Below are 5,795 nucleotides of genomic sequence, written 5' to 3'. Positions count from 1 at the left end.
AAAGTTTTCACGATGTAATCTCGCATATGGGTAACGATCCCACAATCCTTGCACAATTTTACACATTTGTACACTCGTAGCATCAAGATCGTACAATAAACAGTCGTGATTATTGTAGACGGACAGGGAGGCAAAGTCTCCAATAATAGTCTTTATCTCCATAGCCTTGAATATCCAAGCTTGAAGTAGATTCTGACATCCAAGAAGAGGAGGACACCGTAAGAGATCACTCCGGGGGAAGCATATATACATCTTTAGGCTGCGCGTAGAAACACTGCGCACACAAAAGGTTGCCAAGTGTTACTTGCTCTTCCTCTGCATAATCTCCTCGTTAAACAGTAATTTAACTTCCACTCAGTAGGGTTTTAACTGTTTATACATATCTTCAATAACAGGAAGATAAGTATTTTCCCAAACTTTATCTCTTCGAACACATGTAATCCCAATTCCTGTTGGTATTATAACTCTCATAATTTGAGGAGAGCCCTTGATAAAGTTAAATAAATCTTTCATACCATTCTTGAAGTAGACGAGACGATTAATGGATGTATCTTCGTTTAATCCAGCGAGCATGTTTCTGTCTTTTGAGTTTTCTATAATTCCCTGAGCAATGTTATTACTTTCTATAGGTAATCCAATACCGTATTGAGTGGCTATAGCAACAATAAACGGAAGATTTTCTCCTTTAGAGATATGAATTGTTCCTGGTACTGGACGATCTTCAGGGATACATCTCTTAAAACTGTACAAGGGTCGGCGAACATTATAAGCGTCAGCATGAGAATATTTCTTGGCTAAGTCTAGGGCCATTCCTCGGGGAACACAGGATATACAGTTCACTCCGTACACAATACAGGTTTCATTATTACAAAATGAATCGTCGGTTAAATAACCCTGACAAGTTGTCAGAACAGTATCCATGGTGAATTTTCTTCCTCGTAAGGTAGTAGATACGATACAGATAGTCGTAATAATATCCCTAATGTGAGGTCCGCGCTCTTATATTGGGGGAAATGTAAAAGTTACCACTTATTTGAATATATTAATAAGGATTTCTGTTACCTTAGAATAATATTATATATGACATTATAACTAATAGTATATTTCATTTTAGGATATAGATGCTTTAAGCATATATTTTTAATTAGATTAAATAAGAATTTACTACTAAATTATATATATATCTATCATTATGTACGGCAGCTACGAATAATGACGTAACAGTATACTTTTAGCGAGATTGCCAAAGTGATGTATTTTTCTAATAAGTCTAATAAATAATGAAAGTGGTTTACTAAGTATTTATATAAGAGCTTTATTTAATTATGAAACTTTAAGGATTTTTAAATAGAGAAGTATTTAGAGGAAATTACTGTCTATTATAAATGGGGAAACTGTTAAATATGTAGCGATGTACGATACTTATTTTAGGGATATATATACTTGCTTATCCTACTCTAATAGTTAGTGCTGCCCTCACACGATGGATCCTTTGTGTGCCAGGAAGTTTTACAGTATAGAAAGCCTTAAATGTGCAGGAGTTAGACTACAAACATTTGTGGATTGGCCCGTTAAGTGGTTAAACCCTATTGACTTAGTTGAAGATGGGTTCTATTACCTTCGCAATAGTGATTACTATTTGTGTGCATTTTGTTATTGTATAGTAGGTGCATGGATTGTTGGTGATAGCCCCAGAAGACGTCATAAGATAATTAATCAAGACTGTGCCTTTATTAGAGGCAAGAGGAGTGACAATGTTTCTTTAGAGGTGTCTGAGATAGCTTTCAAATATGGACTGGAATTTGTTTCCCATAAAATAGAACTGGGAAATAAGAAAATAAGTGATAGTAGTAAGTATATATTCTTATGATGTATTCTTATACCAGTCTTATATACTCTGTACAAAACTTGATTGCTTAAATAGATACTTCTTATTCTTCTAAAGAATAATTTACGTAACTACGTTATATTTTTTAGGTGGTGCTCCTCCTAAGGAAGATCTGGGATTGATAAAATTTAGGAAATCGCTGAATCCAGGATTGGTAACTTATAAATGTCGCCTAGAGACATTTGATATGACATGGCCTGGAAGCGTCAAGCAAACTTCTCATGAGCTGGCAGAAGCTGGTTTTTTTTACTGTGGTATGAAGTGTTTTAACTATTTTAAACTTAATAGAGTTATAAGTAAAGAAATAATGAATATTAGTTAAAAGATAGTAACGAGATGATGCTGGATTGTTTTATGGTTTTCAGGTATAAGTGACCACGTCTGCTGCTATCACTGCGCCTGTGGAATACGAAATTGGAGACCAGAAGATGATCCTTGGACGTTATATGCGAGATGTAGTCCAGAATGTGCTTACATTATTCTTGCAAGGGGCAAGGAATTTGTTAAGAATGCTAGATTGACAATACCATTACCTATAAAACCTATAGACAATGATTTAATTAATATCTTAATGGAGGGTATGGATAAGTTTAAACATCTGATTCATCAAAAATTAATACCTGTGGAGAGTATAAGATATGCTTTAAGTGAGTACCTTAAGGAATCCAGAGATTTATTACCTTTTATTATACAAAGTAGATGTCTAGAAATCGTGTTGAGGTATATGCAAGAGGGAACAGATATTTATTTACGGGTACGGGACTTAATTTATGAAGCAGTTGATGATAAAGAGGAACAAGAAGTTACGCCTGAAGATCTGGGATTGAAAACTTTACCGGAGACTTGTAACAGCACTGTTGAAAACAAGGACTGTACAGAACAATCTTGGGAAGAAGATATTTTATGCAGAGTTTGTATGGATAAAAATATAAATATTGTAATACTACCATGTAAACATATGGTGACGTGCAGTGGTTGTCTTTTAGCTCTGAAATGCTGTCCAATTTGTAGAGGAAATATTTTATATATAATAAATCCAATTGCTTCTTGAACACTTATGATTTTCTTGAACACTTGTATAACTACTAAGAACACTTGTATATGATTGCTTCTTGAACACTTATGATTTCTTGAATACCTGTATAACTACTAAGAATAACTGTATGCGTTAAATGTTGTAATAAACTTAATGTCTCTTCTAAATAAGATTTCTTTATCCTTAATAGAATAATTTGCTTATTACATTGGAGGACTGAAACAAGTACTTAATTATGAAACCGAATAATGACATGATGTAGTAAGTTTAACGGAAATATTGAATACAATGACTTGAAAAGTTTTCCTTTGACTAATGAAGGTGTATGTTTAATAAAACTGAGTTACGAAAACAATGCCTTAAGATGCTACTGTAAGTAATGACTTAGTGCACAGGCAAGTATCTTTAATTGTACGAAGATGTCTTAGAATGATTTATATTGACCTTATTTTGAAAATGGATAACTGCTAAATGCTCAGTAGTAACTTACTGTGAATTAGTAATGTTACTGTTGTTGTTGTTGTTAATAACGATGATCTACTTACTTACTTACTAAAATGACAGAAACAACTAGTTTTGAGAATTAGTACAGAGATGATTAGAGAATATGTAGTGGACTGTAATGAACGGGTAAGAACATGTAGCGGAGGGATGGAGGAAAATTCTAAGAAAGGGTTGAAAGTTGGGATGTGTAAAGGATTGAGAGATTGTAAGGGATGGTATCAAGATGTGCGGAAAACATGCTACAACATGTAAAGTAGACAGTGTAGTGAGTTGGGCGGTGAACAAGCTAGGACTTGTAATGGATGGAAGGAGTCGGGTATATTTACATATGACTCATGTTTAAATAAGATATGGGACACAGTAATACATGCTACAACATGTAAAGTAGACAGCGTAGTAAGATGCGAGGCGAACATGCTGAGACATGTAAAGGAATGAGAGAGAGATTGTAAGGGTTGGTACCAAGATGAGCGGAAAACATGCTATAACATGTAAAGTAGAAATAGCGTAGTGAGTTGGGCGGTGAACAAGCTAGGACTTGTAATGGATGGAAAGAGGCGGGTATATTTACATATGACTCATGTTTAAATAAGATAGAGGAGACGGTAATAGTTGTTTAAGTCTTGTATAAAATGGGAAAGAACTAGAGAATATGTAAGACTAAGTACAGATCTGAACTTACAGAGAATATGCTATGAACGGGGAAAGAACGCAAATTAACAGCTACATTTAAATTTATGAGACTTGGATGAGATGGAGGAAGGTGGGAGGGGGTGAAAGATAATTATACAGGTTGGGGTTATGTGTGTACTCGGATAAGAGTTAGGCTGGAGACGGACTTGATCGAATATATTTATGCCTGATGATCTAAGGCTAATGTCCAGATTAATTTTACTACGTTAGAAATAAGGTGATCTTAAATCTCAGGTGATTTAGTTGGAAAATAAAGAACTTGCACAAATGAACTAAGCTGGGGCACAAGAGTTGAAACTTGATAACTGAACTGGTTTTTATTTACTATGTCTGAAAATGTAGTTGGGTGATTTGGACTGAGAGTAATGAATTTACAAAAGTGAGCTTGGACAGAGGACAAGAGCTAGAGTTTTATAATTGTTTACTTCATATTTACTATGTCTGAAATACAGAGGGTAAAAATTTCAGGGAAATTGATGGGTTATTTTACAAAGACTTGAGGGCGGAAGAGGGTGGGGACAAGAGCTGGAGCTCAGTAACTGACTTGATCTTATTTACTAACTTTGAAGTATGTCTGCTTTTAAATTTCGGGAAATTGGTGGGTTATTTAAAAAGATACGAAAGAGAACTAAGGCGGGGACGAGAGCTGGAGCTCGATAACTGATTTGATTTTATTTACTAACTTTGAAGTATGTCTGCTTTAAATTTCGGGAAAATTGGTCTGCTAGTAGCGAAAATGTGGTCTCTGTCAAATTTGGGTCTTTAATTGGACTCTGATTAATTTCGATCATGAACTGGACTCTGAATATTTTGGCACAAAGTAGACTCTGGCGAATTTTCGGTATAAACTGGACTCTGATGAAATTTGAGCTTAAAACTGTCTCTGACTAATTTGCTCTCAAAGTAGACTCTGGCAAATTTCTGTTGATAATTGGACTCTGATGAAATATGAGCTTAAAACTGTCTCTGACTAATTTTGCTCTCAAAGTAGACTGGTGAATTTCTGTTGATAATTGGACTCTGATGAAATATGAGCTTAAAACCGTCTCTGACTAATTTTGCTCTCAAAGTAGACTCTGGCGAATTTCTGTTGATAATTGGACTCTGATGAAATATGAGCTAAAAACTGTCTCTGACTAATTTTGCTCTCAAAGTAGACTCTGGCGAATTTTCGGTATAAACTGGACTCTGATGAAATATAAGCTTAAAACTGGGCTCTGTTCAATTTTGGTCTTTACAGATGAAATAGCCGTAAATGGATATAAAACTAAATGTTATGGATAAGTTGTCTGTTTTCCTTAACAAAACATCTAAGACAATATTCTCTGAAAATGGTCCTTTTACAAATTCGGTCATAAACATATAAATAAACTTCTATGATTATTTGAAACTCTGAAAATAGCTGTAAGGAAATAGGAGGAGAGAGAGAGAGAGAGGGACGGTCCAGATATTATTATGGAGAAGATAAGATACGATTACCGAGGTGACCTGAAGGCCGTGTCTGGCTGACGTCTAAAGTAAACACAGGTGAGGCGACAGATTGCGAGGTAAGGGGGGAGGGAGGGGGGTGTGGTTCAATTACAGGTACACATAAACACACATAGCTTCAAGTGTCTGTCGGTCTTGACAATAGTACACATGGATATGCACACAAAACAGTCCATACTCGTATGA

General features: G+C 35.2%; 1 long non-coding RNA gene across 1 annotated transcript; it reads left to right on the top strand.

Annotated features, from left to right (window-relative positions):
* The first annotated feature begins 1,649 nt into the window (after positions 1-1,649).
* On the top strand, positions 1,650-2,325 carry LOC138351540 (uncharacterized). Its single transcript, XR_011222496.1, has 3 exons — positions 1,650-1,850; positions 1,978-2,142; positions 2,254-2,325. It is a non-coding gene; the product is annotated as an uncharacterized lncRNA (long non-coding RNA).
* Positions 2,326-5,795: the final 3,470 nt, after the last annotated feature.

Source organism: Procambarus clarkii, chromosome 50, assembly GCF_040958095.1.
Source record: "Procambarus clarkii isolate CNS0578487 chromosome 50, FALCON_Pclarkii_2.0, whole genome shotgun sequence".
NCBI lineage: Eukaryota > Metazoa > Arthropoda > Malacostraca > Decapoda > Cambaridae > Procambarus > Procambarus clarkii.
This window is presented reverse-complemented; position numbering and strand designations above follow the sequence as displayed.